The sequence below is a fragment of the Pteronotus mesoamericanus genome, unplaced genomic scaffold (assembly GCF_021234165.1).
Source record: "Pteronotus mesoamericanus isolate MK-2021 breed Mesoamerican mustached bat unplaced genomic scaffold, CSHL_Meso_final scaffold_36, whole genome shotgun sequence".
Lineage (NCBI taxonomy): Eukaryota > Metazoa > Chordata > Mammalia > Chiroptera > Mormoopidae > Pteronotus > Pteronotus mesoamericanus.
In genome coordinates this window covers 14,861,086-14,879,714 of record NW_026555313.1, presented here as the reverse complement: position 1 = coordinate 14,879,714, position 18,629 = coordinate 14,861,086, and the positions used below count along the sequence as shown (strand labels likewise).

General features: G+C 41.0%; 1 pseudogene; it reads left to right on the top strand.

Moving 5' to 3' along the window:
• The first annotated feature begins 17,772 nt into the window (after positions 1-17,772).
• On the top strand, positions 17,773-18,081 carry LOC129085898 (COX assembly mitochondrial protein homolog; annotated as a pseudogene).
• Positions 18,082-18,629: the final 548 nt, after the last annotated feature.

The window sequence follows — 18,629 nt, the reverse complement described above, 5'->3', positions numbered from 1 at the left end:
CCTGCCCCACCCAACTTGTGGGCCCACCCAAGCTGTTTCCAGTGGCTATTCCATATGAATGGCCTGACTTGGCTCATGCTTCAGACTTTCCTAAAATCTCTCAAAGAAGCAGCATCTGGCCTCTGCATGTCTCATACCTCTTAATAAGTGGCCCCAGGCCTGGCCCTAGCAGCAGCCAGCTGCAGTTTATAGCTTGGCCTAGACTGGACATTTCTAAGCCCAGCACAAGTAGCAGCCATCTGCAGATCATTTTGTAGCTCATGTTGGTTGGCCCTGGGCAGAAAACAATGACAGCTGACCTTGGTCTGCACCTCTCATGAGGCCCCAGAGACAGCACACCTGGTGGAGAGCTTCAGACCACATAGAAGGACTACCCAACCCCGTCCACAAGTGACACACTCAATGGGCAGGCTCAGCAGGCACCAGAGCCCCACTGAAGTTAAGTCCTCCTCTGTGGAGCGAGCCCTTGCACAGCTTATCCTCCACTGTGGTTAGTGGTTGCAGCCAGTCCTTGCAGCTAATTGGCTTGGGTGTAAGTCTCTCCTATTGATGTGCCAACAGCAATCAAAGCTCAACTAAAATAGAAGGTATACACAGCCAAAACAGTAAGAGGAGGCACACCTGGAAAGCCCAGCTTGGGTGACTGGGGAGGCTGTGTAACTGGATCCTGCAGAATACCTACTGCATAAGGCTACTCCACCAAGTCTGGGAGACATAGCAACTCTACCAAACATATAGAAACAAACACAGGGAGGCTGCCAAAATGAGGAGACAAAGAAACATGTCTCAATGAAAGAACAAAACTCCAGAAAAAGAAATAAACAAAATGGACAAAAGCAATCTACTAGATGCAGAGTTTGAAATACTAGTGATGAGGATACTCGATGACCTCAGTGAGAACTTCAACAGCATAAAAAAAAGGACATGAAAACCATTAAAAAAAAAAAAGTCATGAATGAAGGATACACTAACTGAAATGAAGAATAAGGAAACTTACAGCCAAAATGGAGGCATAAGTAAATACACTTTGCCTCCTCGCACAACCAAAAAAAGGACAAAAAATTTAAAAACAAAAAATAATCAGAACTGCCAGAAAATTGAACTGTATGGAAGTCTAACAACCAAAGAGTTAAAGAAGAAACATTCACAGACTATTAGGAAGGGTGGAGACAGGCAGCCAGGGTAGAGAGGATGTGAAGCAAGACAGTGGCTGGGGAACTGGGAGAGTGAGACAGCTGGCTGGCGGACAAGGTGGTCCCAAATTTGAATGTGGATAAACCGGGAGGAACAACTGGGGAGTGAGACAGACCACACAACCCAGGGTTCTAGAGCGGGAAAAGAAAGCCTCAAAACAGCTGGTTGTAAAAACCTGTGGGGGTTGCAGCAGCAGGAGAAACTCCCAACCTCACAAGAGAATTCATTGCCGAGACCCACAGGGTCCTAGAATGTACACAAAACCACCCACCCAGGAGTCAGCACCAGAAGGGCCTACTTTGCTTGTGGGTAGTGGGGGAAGTGACTGAAAGCCAGACGAGAGCCAAGCAAGTTGCATTGTTCCCTCTCTGACCTCTACCCTAAATACAGCACCAAAACGCAACAATGTGAGTTGCCCTGCCCTGGTGAATACCTAAGGCTCTGCCCCTTACAAGGTCACAGAAACACCTAGACAAAAAAAATATGGCCCAAATGAAAGAACAGATCAAACCTCCAGAAAAAATACAATTAAGTGGTGAGGAGATAGCCAACCTATCAGATGCAGAGTTCAAAACACTGGTAATTAGGATGGTCACAGAAATAGTTGAGTATGGGCACAAAATAGAGGAAAAAGTGAAGGCTATGCAAGTGAAATAAAGAAAAATATACAGGGAACCAAAAGTGAAGGGAAGGAAACTGGGACTCGAATCAACAATTGAGAGCAGAAGGAAGAGATAAACATTCACGCAGGGCAGAATGAAGAAACAAGAATTCAAAAAAATGAGGAGAGGCTTAGGAACCTCTGGGACAACTTTAAATGTTCCAACATCCACATCATAGGGGTGCCAGAAGGAGAAGAGGAAGAGCAAAAAATTGAAAACTTATTTGAAATATAATGAAAGAGAACTTCCCCAATCCGGCAAAGGAAGTAGACTCCAAGAGATCCAGGAAGCTCAGAGAGTCCCAAAGAAGTTGGACCCAAGGAAGCACACACCAAGGCACATCATAATTCCATTACCCAAGATTAAAGATAAGGAGAGAATCTTAAAAGCAGCAAGAGAAAAGGAGACAGTTACCTACAAAGGAGTTCCCACAAGACTTATCAGCTGATTTCTCAAAAGAAACCTTACAGGCAAGGAGGGGCTGAAAAGAAATACTCAAAATCATGAAAAGCAAGGACCTACATCCAAGGTTACTCTATCCAGCAAAGCTATCATTTAGAATGGAAGGGTAGATAAAGTGCTTCCCAGAAAAGGTCAAGTTAAAGGAGTTCATTATCACCAAGCCCTTATAATATGAAATGTTAAAAGGACTTATCTAAGAAAAAGAAGAAGGCTAAAACTATGAACAGTAAAATGACAACAAAATCACAACTATCAACAACTGAACCTAAAAACAAAAACAAACTAAGCAAACAACTAGAACAGGAACAGAATCACAGAAATACAGATCACATGGAGAATTATCAGCTGCCGGGGGCAGAGCATGGGTGAAAAGATACAGGGAATAAGAAGCATAATTGGTAGGTACAAAATAGACAGGAGGAGGTTAAGAATAGTACAAGAAATGAAGAAACCAAAGAACTTATATGTGTGACCCATGGACATGAACTAAGGTGGGGGGGAATGCGGGTGGGAGGGGAGGCACAGAGTGGCGGGGAATAAAGGGAGAAAAAATGGGACAACTGTAATAGCATAATCAATAAAACATACTTTTAAAAAAAAGGAAATGAAGAATAAGTTACTGGGATCAACAGTAGAGTAGATGAAGCCGAGAACCATATCAGTGATTTGAAAGATAAAAAAGAAAAAAAAAATCCAATCAGAACAGGATAAAAAAAGAATCCAAAAAAATAAAGATAGTGTAAGGAGCCTCTGGAACAACTTCAAGCATACCAACATTCACATCACGGGAATACCAGAAGAGAAGAGAATTAGCAATAAATTGAAAACCTATTTGAAAAAACAATGAAAGAAAATCTCCCTAACCTGGTGAAGAAAACAGACAAGCCCAGGAAGTACAGACAGTCCCAAACAAGAGGAACCCAAAGAGGCCCACACCAAGACACATAATTAAAATGCAAAAGATTAAAGACAAGATAGAACCTTATAAACAGCAAAAGAAAAACATTTAGTTGCCTACAAAGGGAGCTCCCATAAGACTGTCAGCTGGTTTCTCAACAGAAATTTTGCAGACCAGCAGAGATAAGCAAGAAATATTCAAAGTGATGAAAAGGAAGGACCTTAACCAGGATTGCTCTACCTGGCAAAGTATCATTAAGAATCAAAGGACATACAAAGACCTTCCCAGACAAGAAAAAGCTCAAGGAATTCATCACCACCAAACCAGTATTACATGGAATGCTAAAGGGTCTTTTTTAAGAAGAAGGAGAAAAAAAGATTTAAAATAAAAACAATAAAACAAAAATAAATACATATGTATCAACAATTGAATCTAAAAAACAAAATAAATGAACAAACGGAACAGAAAGACTTAGCGATACAGAGAAAATTTTGATGGTTGCCAGATGGCAAGGGGTCTGGGTGAAGGATATGGATAAAAAGGCGAAGGGATTAGGAAGTATGAATTGGTTGCTGCAAAATGTCATGTGGGTGTTAAGTACAGTGTAGGAAATATAGTCAATAATATTCTAATAACTATGTATGGTGTTAGATGGGTACAAGATTTATTGGCATAATCACTTAGTAAGTCATATAATGTCTAATTACTGGGGTTTACACTTGAAACTAATATAGTATTGCATATCAAGTGTAACTGAAAAATAAAAATAATTTTTAAAAAAGGAAAATAAATAGTCCAAAAACTGGGGGAAAAATATGTATACAGCACCTATCTCACAAAATCAGAATATATAAAGAAATCCTACAAATACTTCAATTTATAAAATGTGCAAAAGACCTGCAAAGATACTTCACCAAAGAAAATATACAAATGGTCAATAATCCTGTAAGAAAGTGCTCAACATCATTAGTCATAAGAAAATACAAATAAAAACCATGATGAGATAGCACATAGTATTTGAATGGCTAAAATTTAAACGACTGACATCACTAAAGGATGTGGAGCAACCGGACCTCATATTCATTCCTGGGGCATGTATAAAATGATACAACCACTTTGTCAATGTCTTATAAGGTCAAATATACATTCACTCTAGATACTTAATAGGGGTGAAAAATATATGTCCATACAAAGACTTCCACACAGATATTCATTGCAAGTTTTATTCATAATAGTCAAAACTATTAAACAACCTAAGTGTTCACTGATAGGATAATGGATAATTATGACATATTCATGAAGTGAAATACTATTCAGCACTAAAAAGAAATAAACTACTAACTCACGCAACAACATGACAGGACAACACATTATATTGAGCAAAAGAAGACAGGCACAAATGAGGGCACACTTATGTGGAGTCAAAGAACAGAATATGTGAATTGATAGTGACAGAGATCAGGAAGTAGTTAGGAGGGAGGTATTTGGGAAGGGGAACAAGGAAACTTGGCCGGGGGGGAGGTAATGGAAATATTCTCTTACTTTGAGCAGTGCATACGCCAGGATGGATGTCTCAAACTGTCAAAACTCTTTTAGTTGAACTCCTTAAATCTATGTATGTTATTATATCTTAATAAATTATTTTTTAAAGGGACCCAACTGGGTTAGCTACAGGGATTTGCCCCTTGGAGGACAGTTCCTTCTCCTCTGACAGACACCTGAGATCTGACCTAATTAACTCCTTGAATAGCCTGGGCCTAAGGAGTGAAGGCAATGAAGAGTTTCAGCAAAACAACTTTAACCAAAAGGCTTTTCTGCATAGTAGTGTTGAAAATGCTTCTGCTCTCTGTCTCTTCCCAGGGGAAACTGATCTCTTATTTATTATGTTCATCTTTTAAAACTGAGAGGACAAATACCAGAGGTGCTTGGCAGTCATTCCCCACTGTCGTCCAAAAAGGAATAAAGTACAACTCTCTGCAGAGAGCAGCTGGTTTAACAGGCTCAAGGTCACCTGCCATGCTGGGCAGGGAGGAACCTCATGGCTGGCATGGAAGTGAGCTCCAATCACCCTCGCTCCTAATTTTAGGAGCCACTGGACCTCTCACAGAGATTGACTTCAAAACTTTAGGCAGAAATGATTAAAACAGTTTCAGGCCATACCTATATGTTCCTAGATTAAGGTTGCCTGGGTTCCCTGGGGAGGCACACAGGTATCTAAACAACCCCTGAGGGCCAGGTAGTTCCCATCCCAGGGACACCAGGAAGTCAGGGGGCTTGGAAGCCAGTCACGTGAGGGATAGTCACAAGAATCATGTGCCTTTACTCAGGAAGGAGTCTGGGGAGACACCACAATCATTCAAATACTTGAGGGGCTTTTGAAAGGAAGAAGAAACAGGATTTGTTGATTCCAAACTGCAAAACTTCAACCAATGTATAGAAGTCACAAGAAACTGGATTTTAATGCAACATGAAAATGACCTTTGTAACAACCAAAGCTGCTTAGCATTTCAGTCACGTATCCATTGATTCAGCCATTAATTGTTGAATACCCACAATGTTGTGCACACACCAAGATGGAGACTTGGCCCTGAAGGATGTTCACTGAAAAGTGGAGACAAGATGTGACTATAAATAACTCAGATGCATGACAACAAGAGACAAGTGCAGGTGAAGGGGCCACATTAGGAGGGGGAGGGATTACTTCCAGCCTCACCTAGGTCCTCCATGATGCTCACCAGTCATTTTGCTCCTCCTCCTGTTTATTCTTTCATCCATTCAATAAATATTAATTGAGTCCTACTATGTGTAAAGTATTGTTCTAAATGCCAGGATATGGAGTAAATAAGAGACAACCCCTTGTGCGCATGGGGTTTACAAGTATGTCCTAAAGAGAAAAGACAACCAAAAGGCAAAAAGATATTGATTATAATATCTGCCAGTTGGTGACTGGTATTACAGAGAAATAAGGTTGCTCTGGCTCTTTATCACTCTCTTCAAGCAATCATACAGTCCCTCTTCTCTTGTTTTCAACTGCAGTGACCTCCCACATCATTGAGAAAATTGTAGCCTCAGCCTCTCTCCCCTGTACATCCTAATCTCCATCATATTTCCCCATTCTTACCACTGTTACTTTCTGATTCTTCCTTCAAGACTGACCTCTCCATTTATGCTCCCCCGACCTCAGAGGCCTTACTGCATTAGCTCCACAAGCCTGTATGCTCCCCACGTTTTCTTTCCTCATTCACTAGTTTGTCCTCAACTCACAGACTTGTTCATTTCTCATAGTTCTAAAGCAGCATTCCTTGGTTACCCCCAAGATGGCATGTAGGTGTTAGTCAAGAATTAGTTTGGGTCAATTGATAGCTGCTTCCTGAGCACAGTGGCTCACAGAAAAGATATATCTGAAGGGTTATTATGTGTGCCCATGGTCACAGAAAGCGCCTATATTGTGGGGACCTTGGTGAGTACCTACATTTCTTGTTTCTCTCTCTCTCTCTCTCTCTTTCTCCCCTGTCTTCAGTCTTTGTTGTCATTCTTCTTAAAAGCTCACCCTATACTCTTTGCCTCCGCTACTTCACCTCTCATTTATTACCTTGCCCCCCGACCATGCTTTTGTCCACTGCCCTGCTCTTGCAAATATCACACAGTGATCACCTAATGGCCAGTACAGTGGCTTTCCCTTCACTGTGTTCAGTGTCTTGGTTGGTGTTTTTCAAAGTTATACCCTTGGTCCTCTGCTCAATTTTCTGTCACTTCTTGGACAATATCATCCATCCCATAGATGCAAATATAACTTGTGCTCTGGTAGCATGTCCATTTAGTCTTCTGCCCTGTTGCCAAGTATAAGAAATGAGGAAATGGGCGTGATTGTAAAGGGGTGACACAAGGGAGTCTTGTAGTGATGGCACAATTGAGTATCATGATTGTGATGTTGGTCACTCAAAGCTACATGTGTGAAAAATAGCTATACACACACAGAGATCAGTGCATATAAACTGGCAAAATCTGAATAACTTCTATGGCTTGTACCAATGTCAATTTCTTTGTTTTGCTGTTGTAGTATGGTCAAATATCTTACACGATCATGGTTGTATTGAGGGAAGCTGGGAGAAGGGCATGTATGACTTCCCTGTATCTTTTTTTGCAACCTCCTGGGAACCTAAAATTACTTCAAAATTAAAAGTTAAAAACTAAATAGGTAATTACTTTAAAAGAGTTAAAAACACAAGATAAAACTTCCATGGCTCCCCATCTTTTACAGAACAAAATACAAACTCCTTTGCTTAACATCCAAAGCACTCAACAATGAGCCTCATATCCCATTGCTCTTCCTTCAGACCCTTCATCATTCATTCCATAACCATTGGGTACTGGGAACATACAATGGGCTGGGACACTGAAAATGCAGTGGTGACAAGATAAATAAGGCCCCTTCCTTCAGAAGTTTATAGTCACTGGGGAAAACAGCCCAGTAGGCAAGGAATTCCAATGAAGTAGGCCAAGTGCTACAGTCGGGAAGTACACAGTCTCCTTATTATTCCTTTTCACTTGTGCTAGGTTCTTTGCCCAAAATGCTCTTCCCTGCACTAGTGAACTTTCACTGTCAAATCTTCCATGAAATCTACCCATTCATTCATTCAACAAACTTTTACTGCATGCTAACTCTGTGCCAGACATTGTTCCAGTCCTTGGGGCTGCACCGTCAACAAGACAGCAAATAAAACAGAGCCACTGGAGGGGGACGGAAGGGAAATGTATGCTGGAGAAGAGGGGGTAGTTTTCAAGGTAGTAAGAGTTACCTCGGTTGGTTCTTCTCCACCTGAAACAACCAATGGGTTATCTCTGAAACCCTTCACACCACCATTTCAGGGTTTTTATCAGTGTAAGACTTTATGAGGTCATCACAGTTTATGTGTTCCCTGAGAACACAGGTAGAGTAAGCAAAGATAGAGCCCAGAGAAGCATGGACCATTATATTGCATTGGTTTCCAGACTTACACCTGAATAAAGTTGAAGAGTGTTCATAAAGATGTAACCTAAAAAATGTGGACGCTGGGGCAGGGAAGGCCTCAGGGACAAGAAAGGGATGTGGGCACAAGCAGCTCAGTCCTACTCTGGAGCTTTGTTTTTCTACTTGCATTTTCTTCCAAGAGTGCAAATGTGTTTTCTTCTCTTAGTCTCCAGTTTGCCACGCTTCCCAGCTCATTCAACTGGATTAGGTTACCCTCTGTGTTGGGTTGTTTTTCTCTGAATGCTTCCAGCTGTTTCACTCCCTGCCTTCTGCTTATGTGCACTTTCTCAGTCATGAGGTTCTTCTCCCCCATGATGCTACTCCCAGCACCAGTTGTGAATACAAATGTAATTTAGCTTCCTCCCTGTCCTCCCCAGCTACATTTTCTACCATTACCTGTTTTTACTTATGTTTCACTAGCCTGGGCAAGAGGAAAGGAACTAGAAGTCAATATCTATTCAGCACTTATCATTGTGCTAAATAATTTACATGCATAATATTATTCAATCCTCACAGCTGTTAAGTCTGTAAAATAGGCATTATTTTTGTTCCCATTTACTAGATGAGGAAACTGATTTTCAGGGAATTTCTAGAACTCACGTCTGGTCTGGAAGTACTAAAGCCAGGACTTCACCCAGGTCAGTGTGACCCCAAAGGCCATTTGCAGCGCCAACTACTTAAATAACTTCAGTATTTTTCTTTCTTTTTAAAAACTCTTATATATGTCTTTGTATCAGAAGCATTTTTTTTTACAACTTGCTTCTTTTCATTCATTATTATATATTTGAGATTTATCCATGTGACAAGTTTTTCACACTTATTTTAATAACAATATTTCATTTTATGGATATTCTACATCAATATATATTTAAATCATTCCCAGTGTTTTGCTATTATAATGTACAGTACTTAGCTCTATTGCGTGTGAGACTTTATTTAGAGTACATACCTAGAAATCAGATTTCTCAGTTGAAGGGTATGGGGCGATGTTTCTATCTAAATCTATTTGAGTTGCTTACAACCTCTCCCCAAAGTGGTGGCATCAGTTCATACTCCCATCAGCATCCTGCATTCTCACCATCACTTGACATTTACCAAAATCAAAAGCAAATATGGCAAAATCTGTATGGCAGGTATGTGGATGTGTTGTGTTATTTTTTTATACATCTCCATACATTTGAAATATTCCATAATTAAAATTTAAAAGTTATTATGATTGCCTACTTTTATTAGTGACTTGGATAAAGACACAATTCTTACTAGTGGCATCTGCACATGTCACTGAGCTGTTATCCAAAAGACCCTAATGTTTCTTAATACCTAAACTCTGTCACGACCTATGCTTGCTTACAGGAACTGAAAAGGACTCCGAAGTGCAAAGACTAGGGTGCCAAATGCAAACATTAAGATAGCTATAAGGCATCATTTGCAAAAAGGACCATGCACAGAAGAGCTGAGTGCAACAGAAGAGTGACTATGAGTGCCTAAAAGAATGTAATCACTCCATGCCATAGCCTGTAAGTACAGAAGGCTCTTCTCCAGCTGGCGAAAAGGTGCCTTTAGAGCATTAGCTCATCCTTCTCGGTTCTTTGATCAAAGAATAAAAGTTTCTGCTGTGCTTTACCAAATTCAGTCTTGTTCTATCGGTGCAAACAGCACTGGGCAGAAGACCTCTGTTTGGGTTCCTGACCCAAAAGGGTTGGCAAAAATTACAATTGCTTAAAAATATTCTTGAAAATTCCTTAGGGCAGCACCACATTGGAGACCACATCTCTTGGTAAGTGCAGTAGAGCCACTGTTTCCTCCATGATTACAACAGATCTGTTTCTTCAGTTGTGTATAAAATGGAGTAGATGGGTCATGTTTAAAAAAAAAAACAAAAAACAACTTCCAACACAAAAGTGACAAAACACTCCCTCTCTGTAAGGTTCATAAAAACTGAGACCAACTGAAAAAGTCATATTCTAATTTCCCATCTATTTTCACTATGTCTGTAACCACTGAATGGATTGGCAGCTAGAGTGGCCCAAAACATTTTTTAAAATGTCTGTATGTGTGTACATGTACAGACTGGTATCTTCCACTCTTTCACTTTTATCTAGCAAATTGTTGAGTTTCCATATGTTAAATATTTGTTTAATTAAATTTCAGTGTCTTTGGATGAAAAATAATTTACTTATTAAGTCAATGAATTATTTTTTTAACTCCCCAAACAAATTTCTTCTTAATACCTGTTTTTCCTAGGTATGCAGTAGCTGGATTTTTTAAGATGACTTCCCCAGCAGTCCACTCCCAGGCCCTGGGCTGGTGGCCATGCAGCTAAGACACTGGCCACAATGGTGAGCTTGGAAGGGGCCAAATCTCTCTTCAAGGGAAGTAATTGGAAAGGTGAGTATGACCACAGCACAAAAGAGCACCATGAAAAACAATGCCTATGATTAGATCTAAGGTGTGCATTTAAGGCCTTGCTGAGGACATGGAGCAAGGGGAAAAGGGAGCTGAGAACCCCAAGAACAGTCCACTAAAGTGCTTTATTGTGGGAAGTGGCAAGAGGATGGCCAAGTACCACACAGTGGTCTCAAGGCTGGATGCTCCTGAGGGCTGGTGGCAAAGGTTTCAAGGTAAAAGCCATGTCAGACACTGCTCTTTGAATTAACTTGCCATACAATGACAAAAATGATGATGAAAACTTCATTTTTCTAAGTCAGATGGAAAAAGGCAAAAATCATATGATCGTATTCATTTGTGTGATATAAAACAAAAGCAACAAATGCACAAACAAAGCAAACTCATAGACACAGGCAACAGAGGAGTGGTTACTGGAGAGGACAGGGGTAGGAGGGGACTAAGAGGGTAAAGGAGGTCAAAAGTATGGGACCAGAAGGAGACTGGACTCTGGGAGGTGAGGACACAGTAGAGTATACAGATGTTGTATTATAAAGTTGTACACTTGAAACTTATATAATGTTATTAACCAATATAACCCAAATAAATTTAATTGAAAAATAACTTTATTTCCATTATGTGGCAAGTACTAAGTTAGGTGCTTTACAGTCATCTTTATTCCTCAGGACAGAACTGAAATTTAATTTGCAGGTAAGAAAACAAGACCAAGCTGAAGGGCACAGCACTTTTTAAGGCTTGACTGTGTCCAGTCACATGACCAAGCTCAACATCAATGGGGAGAGAAGTACACTCTGCTCTCAGCCAAAGACACTGAGCTGAAGGACAGTGGGTGTGTGTGTATAATCCCATCACAAAGGAACAAAGACTTGGAACCAATCTACCATACTTCTCATCAAATATAAAAACACTATTATAGTAAAAATACTGCTTCAACATGAGGCACTACCTAATACTAAGGTGATATAAAAGTAATTAGCACAGCCAAAAATAAAAGTGACTAGTTTTCACTCTGTTCCTGAAGAGGGCACAATGCTAGTTTATCCATAACTGGCATATTTTTTTAAGTAGTTTTATTAATAAAAGTCCATTTCTTTCTTCACAGAGAGAAGATATTGAAACATACAAAAGCTGAATACCTCACCTGTGACTTTCCTTTCTGTCGCTTTCCTCATCCAACCCTCTCTCCTTAACCCCCTTTTCCAATATGCTCAATTGTACCAAGAAGATGCAATGCTTTTGAAAAATACCAATTGAACATATTTCAGTGTGAGGATCAAATGAGGTGATACATGTAAAGCACTTATCAGGGTACCAGGCCCAGCTTACAAGCTCAGTACCTAAGAACAGAGAGCTACTATTATAATAAGCCACTTGTCTCCCGTCCGTAACAGCACCAGCATAGTGTTGGGCTCATGGTTCTATTTAATAAATACTTGCTGAATCGACCTTATCATCAACTGCGTATTCATGACCTCATCAGCTCCCTGCCCAAGAGGGTGCTAAGAGGCCTGTGGTAGAGTCCAGCTGGGTGGGGCTCAGAGGCAACTGCGGAAGGAGGATGTAGCCCATTAAAACTCTGGGTAACAAAGTCAATCACAAATGCCTAAGGAATTATTCACTTTTGCTTTCTCTTTGCCTCTGCTTGACCCCATCAACAGAGACAAGGAAAAATTAAGTTTATCTTACTCATTTGACAAACTACTAAGTGATACTAGTTACCAAGCCAGAAAAAGCATTCAGGAGAGGAGAGGCCATTATGATGCCAGATGAACAAAATCCAGGCTTTGCCCTGCATGGTCCACAGGCTGGTAAGGGAGAGCCACTCTCAACGGTCACACCACAGGCAGCCTTAACACAGGCAAGAAGAGATGCTCTGTGGGCCCAGGTGACACATCCTTTGACTGAATTAATTTCCCAAATAACAGAAATGGAGAACATTGTTCAATATCAGCATATCATTATGTATCTTTTTATAAGCACATACTTGTTGAATAAATGATCTCTTGGGAGCCTCTATATGTCTTGGTCTTGCTCTGGTGACAATATATTCTAGGTTTTCTATTCCCACATGGGGACACCTGGTAAATATTTGCTGCTGGGATGAAGGAGGCTTTGTCCATTCTACTGAGTGCTGGTGACCACACAACTGCTCCCCAGACACTAATTTGAGTGGCTGTCACCTACAGAACCTGCCTTCCCCTTCCCGCATACCTTGTATTTGGCACAGGCTGTCCTGACTCACTCTTCTCTGGTCTCTCTGTTGTGGGTGCCTTCTGCCCACTTTCCCATTTCCCCTCTCTAGAGAGAGAGGTGCTGCATTCTGCTCTGGACAGGGCCAACATAAGTTGGCTGCCCTTTTCCAGAGCACAGAACATCTTGAAGATATTTGTAATTTTACACCAACTGGAGGATATAATTCATTGCTTGCTGAATCAAAGTCCGCCGGCTGCCAGAGGATTCCAGAGACCATTTGTATGATACTTAAAAGCAAAAACAAAATGAAGTAGTTCTGCTCTCATGCTGCCCTCCCTCACACACAAATATACACACTCACAACCGAGACATGGGTTCTTGCACTCAGATAGAATAAGCCACACCACCTACTGCTTGCCTATGCCTCCTACTCCTACTCCTTGATCTCCAAGGAGAAATGGTTCAACTCATATTTGGGATATATAGACTTTGTGGGTGCAAATCAGACCCAGGCAAACTGTAAGGTTAAAAGTGAATTACTGTCAGCTATAAGGGGCTTGGGGATAGAGGGAATCCCAGCCAAGGAGAGGGATGCAGGCTTTGTCTCCTATGCAATTAATCATCTGTAAATGCAAAGGGATGGCACTGGAAGATTAGGAGAGTCTCAGTGGCTTGCTAAGTCTCTGCTTTCCAGCCAGGGCCATAGGGTCAGAGCAGTTTGATAAAGACCTCCCACTTGCCTGGACCTTGGGGGGAAAAGGAAAAATCAAATTGCTAACTGACAGGAGAGATCAGGAGAATGAGAGTGTCTTCCCTGTCTAACCAGGGCTAAGAGGCACTATCCTGGGTACAGGTACTCTGGCCTTGACTCTCTCCATAATTTCTACATGCAGAAGCTGAGTGAATGTCAAGAGCAAATCACATTCAGCAGACTGTTCAAAAGTAACCATTGCTGCCACCTATTGAAGGCTAACTATGATCCTGCACCTTTTAACCCTATTTGTACACGATCTTAATTCTGGCTGCCACCATTTGAGGCTGGAGAGCATGCTTATCCCGTGTTTATAGATGAGGAAAGTAAGTCTCAGAGAGCCTCTGTGACTTGCCCAAGGTCAGGCATTTGTTGATTAATGGACACAGGGTTTGAACTCAGACCTGTTTGATTTAGAGGCCACTGTTTGGAATTACCAGACCACTGCCTCTCCCCAGAAACTGAACAAAGTCTCAGGACACAAAGTCTTTTTTGAACTGGAAACAAGAAAAAAGTTTTATTTCTCTTCCCCACTTCAGTGAAGGTAAATGTAAAAATAACTAAGACAATTTGTGGCTCAACTACAGCAGTAGCCAGTTATGTCCTTTCAACATATTCTGAGTTTTATTTCCATATTCCCATTCTCTATTTCTTGGTTTCTTATACCTTTCAAATCCTCTCTGTGCACATTTGCTTGTTTTTTTTTATTATGGTGTTAATTTTCTGTAATCCACTGCAAATCTTTTGTAGAGTGAGATGGAAAATAGAAATGTGGAAAGGACGGGTGGGCACAGAGATAGATGGTAGGTGGATGGATGATTGGACTGATAGATGGGTGGATGGACATACACAGGTGGATGAAGAGATAGACAAATGAACAAACATGAGGACAGATAGATGATTAACAAGAGGATAAATAATTGGATGGGCAGATAAACTAATAGGCAGATAGACACACAGATATATAGATGAATGAAGCTTCCATAACCCATGTGTATCTGTCTCTGACTGACACCCACACCAGCGACCTGGACCCTCTGAGAATGGCACACAAGATAGCACCACCCTGAGGGCAGAGAGGCCTGAGGGGTCCTCTGAAGTCCTATTAATTTTGCAACTGTTACTGAGTTGGCTCTTTCATCAATGGTCAATAAGGAGGGTGTAGGAATGGCTTAATACAAACATAGGACCCTTGCTCTAGGCCTTGTTCTGCTTCCCTGCTTCTTGACATCCACCCCCCTCATTCTCCACATCCCAAGGGCACCAAACCCTCTTCACTGGCGAACATTATCTTATCTAGCTTCTATCTTTTATGCATGGATTTTTGTACCTCACATCTCCACCTGCCACCTGAGTCAGACTATAAGTACCCTGAGTACAAAAAACATTTCTCTTACCTCTGCTGATCTAGCACTTACTGCAAAGCATGTTAATGACAAGATGGAAAATTGTCTCATGGAAGCCATCATAAGTGCAAATCATGGGCTTCTATACTTCGAGAATTTTCTTTAGCCTCTTTGAGCACTGTCACAAAATGCATGCAGTGTTCAATGACACCATCTGCAAATAGCAACCACTGTTTATGAAAATGTGCCAGTATCACCACAATGTCTGTTTACTGAGTGCTCACTAAACACATTATGTAATAACAGCTATTCAATGATCTAAGTACCTTTCATCTAACAACTTAAGCTTCATCAGAAACAGGACCTAGCAGTAGGTCCTAGGATTATCCACATTTTACATATCAAAAGACTGCACACTGAGCAAGGTCAAATAATGAACTCAAGTTCACACATGAATAAGAGGCATAGCTGGGGTTCCAATCTCAGTCCAACTCTAAGCCAGTGGTCTTAAACTCCTAGCTATGGGATCACTTCAGATGGGACAGTGGAGTAAGTCCTTCAGACCCTGTGGAAAGTCATTAAAGAGTCTTAGTGGCTACATTCAGACTAGTCTAACCACAGAGCCGTTCTCTCTGATCAGACCAGGACTGCTGGAGTCCAGCATAGAAACTCAAGTTGGCAATTGTTCATAGGGGAACGTCCTGAACTATTAATGACTTGTCACTCCTGCTTAATTCTCAAAGCCACAGTAGGAAGGACCGCTGACTGGGAAGTCAAGGCCTGGGTTCATGGCATCCATTCAATTCTTTTTGTGACTTTGCCTAAGTCATTTAATTTCTGTGAGCTTCAGCTTTCTCATCTGCAAATGGGAAGAGTACCATCAGCCCAGGATATGGCACAGGGCTGTGGTAGAAACCAAATGAATGACCGAGGGTGGACCTCGCTTTTACAAGCAAGTGACCAAAACTATCTTGTAAAGTGAAGGTGGCTCTGCTCCACTCTGGGAAAGTTGTTGGCAGCATTTCTGCATTAAGGCCCCTTGGAAAACATGACCTAATTGGATGATTCAAATGGACTTCCCAAATGCATTACAGATCATTGTTAGGAAATACCAAGTGGTGTCTAAGAGTTCAACTAGCCCCTAAGGTTACTCTCAAAACTGGTGAGTAAACCATGCTTATATCACTTTGGGCTCCTGTCCACTTGGCTGCAATGCTAGAAGTGCTTCAGGCTTGTTCCGTTCTGACTTGGTTTGACCACAATCATATTAAATATTAAATCATCTAGTGGCACTGGCATAGAAAACACTATCTCAGGCATTAGTTATTCTGCCTTTTGTTATTATCCATAACAACTGCCTAACCATTTAGAAAGTTCCAACTTTGAGCCTAAGGCTTAAAAGAAATTATATCTATCTTAAAGGACCTTTGTCCCAATTTCACTGAAAATAACTCAGCCCCCAGACATTGACACTGAGTTTCTTCATGCTCTTGGCCAGCTAAAGGCTCAGAGGGAGGTGGCTGCTCTTCAGTGTTGGGGCTTCTTGCCTATCTGCCCCATTCATCACGACAGCGATTCCTGGACCTGTCTCCTCTCTTTGGGGCCTCAATCTCCCCTCTCTTGCAACTGACAGCACTGCCTCTATGTCAACCAGAACTGTGCTTTTTAAACTATCGGCATCTTCTTTACCTAGGACTCTACTCAGCCTCACCAGTAGAGGCACAAATTTGCATCGTGACCTCTTCTGGCGTACAAAGAGGAGTGCACAGCATCACCTGGGCAGCCTTCCTGGCAAAAGTTTTCACCAGGACCAGATCACAAGGAAACAATCAAACACATTTAAAGTGGAACATTCTAAGAAACGACTGGCTTGGACTTTGCAAAAGTGTCAGTGTCATTTAAAAAAAAGAGGTGAAAGACTGCTTTACATTAAAGGAGACAAAGACACATAACTAAACACAGTGTGTGGGTGAATCTTGATTGGATTCTGGTGTCCCAAAAATAGCGCTTATAACTCTTGAGAAAAATTAGAAACGTTTGACTATAAACTGTATATCAGATGATATTATTGGATGAGATTAGTTTTCCTGAGTGGCATAATGGTAATGTAGTTATGTTGAAGAATCTTTACTCTGAAGAGATTCATTTGAGTGTGAAGGGATATGGTGTTTGCACTGTCAAAAATACATACAGCTGAGGAGAATCAAGATGGCAGAGGAGCGAGTGGAGGTCACACTGACCTCCTCCCAGGGCCAACCTGGAATTACAACTAAATTGTGGAGAAATCACCTGGAAAAAACAACTGAACAGTAGTGCGAGAGAAGCCGTACAACCTTGGACAGACAGAAGAATCAACTTTAGCACAACCTGACTGGTGACCCAGTGTGATGACTGGCATGAAAGGGTTTGCAGTGTTTGGACATGGGGACAAATATGATTTGACAAATATCCCCGTAATTGACGGTGATGCCCAGAAGGAACAAGAGTGATCATCTTGGCCCTTCCTCCCAGCAGCAGCTGGACTGCCGTTCTGGCCCAGCTGTTGAGTCAAGGTCTCTGCTAACACAGAGGTGGAAAGATGGGGCCTTGTCCTGCTCATACCCATGCACTTCTCAGAGGACAAAATGGAAACAGACAGGAAGACAGGCCAACGTGACAAGGCTGTAAGGGAGGGGCCAGATCCATTTCATGTGGCTTTTCAGACTTCTATGTATTCATCACTTAAATTAAGGATAGAGGTTGTTAAAATAACTAAATTATTGATTGTGTTGGTTAATAAATAAATACAGAATACTAAATGCCAGGAAAAAGAAATACATATAGTCTCTGTCGCCGAGAAGGTGCTTGACCCAGCAGAGCAGCATCTCAGACATGTCAAAAAAGATGTTTTAATCCCTAAAATAATGAGAGAAAAGGCCCAAGACAGATGTTCTGAACAAGTTCAAGATTTTACCAAATGTTACAAGGAGTCTGGAATCATTATGGTAGTAAAACGCCAGAAAGAAAATGCTGCATTAAAAGAATGTCTAACTGCTTACTACAATGTTCCTGCTTTCTCTGAATAATGCAAAATAGAATATCTGAAGAAAAGGGAAAAATTAAGAAAAACTGGAATTCCTACCAAGAAAAGGCTACAGAAGCTTCCAACAAGCGTGTAGGCAAATATTCAAATGATACGATTACCTAAAATAATGGATTCAAGGAAGTGTGTTTGCTTTATCTTAAATTATGGAAATATTTTTATCTAAAGTAAAGGTGTTTTTAAGTTAAAAATACATACATCAATCCTCATTATTAACAGATGCCATATTTGCAAATTTACCTTCTTGTTACAATTTATCTGTAACCAGGAATTGATACTTATGACAACTTACAGATAGGCCCAGGGTGCTGAAAAATTTCAGTCACTCAATGAGCACATTTCAGCTGAGGTCAAACAAGGCAACACTCGGCCTTCTTGTTTCATTTGTTTTATACCAAAAATAAGTGTCCCTTTCACAGCCTATTTAGTGCCCCAGTTTTCACATTTTTTGTGTTTTTTTGGAGATTTTGCTGTTTAAAAGGCCCCATGCATAGCGTCGAAGTGTTATCTAGTGTTCCTACTCACAAGATGCTGTGATGTGCCTCACAGAGAAAATCTATTTGTTAGATGAGCTTCATTCAGGCATGAGTTACAGTGCTGTTGGCTGTGAGTTCAATATTAATG